General features: G+C 37.1%; 1 protein-coding gene across 1 annotated transcript in view; it reads left to right on the top strand.

Moving 5' to 3' along the window:
- The window catches only part of LOC119591472, a gene marked incomplete at its 5' end in the record, with an annotated part of 12,870 nt that extends 12,700 nt beyond the window's left edge, over nt 1–170 (top strand). Inside the window, 1 exon segment of the mRNA XM_037940212.1 lies at nt 1–170.
- Between the last annotated feature and the right edge of the window lie 453 nt (nt 171–623).

Genomic DNA, 623 nt, shown 5'->3' with positions numbered 1-623 from the left:
AAGCTTATACTATATAATTAATGAAAATGCAAAGCTCAAGTTGAAATACAGTGGATACCAATGAAATAAATGGACAGCGAGATGAGTGCTGAATAGATACTCTTTGTATAAGCTCTATATATCCTATAGTTTGCAATGTATACTGATTTTAAATAAATTGAATGCTACGATGACAGTGTTTTATTATCTCTGAATATGGGTCGGATTTAGATGAAGAGCGGCCCTAGGCTATTCCACTTGTGACTCCTAACCCCCCCCCCAAATCCCCAATTCTCACGAGGAGGAGAAAACGGAAAAGTATTAGATTAAACAGTTTGAGTAGAGCCGAGGATGATGAGGGCGTTTAAAATTCCACAGTGCGAGAACGACAATTTCTGCGACATACAGGACAAAAATAGGCGTTGCGAGATTTGTCGCCAACTGCAACATTTGTCTCACAAATGGGGTCCTACTTGAGGAAAGAGAAAATAAAGAAATAAAAAAAATCTTTGTACAGTATAAACTTGGCCATATTTTCTAAAAGATTTGTTCCCTATTGACGATTATATTGCAATATCTAAATCAAGTCTGCTTCTAAAAACCGCTCACCGTTTGCCTTTTCCTTCCATTAACAAAAGCGCTAT

Source organism: Penaeus monodon, chromosome 28 (assembly GCF_015228065.2).
Source record: "Penaeus monodon isolate SGIC_2016 chromosome 28, NSTDA_Pmon_1, whole genome shotgun sequence".
Classification (NCBI taxonomy): domain Eukaryota; kingdom Metazoa; phylum Arthropoda; class Malacostraca; order Decapoda; family Penaeidae; genus Penaeus; species Penaeus monodon.
The sequence above is the reverse complement of the archived record's forward strand: the minus strand, read 5'-3'. Positions and strand labels throughout refer to the sequence as shown.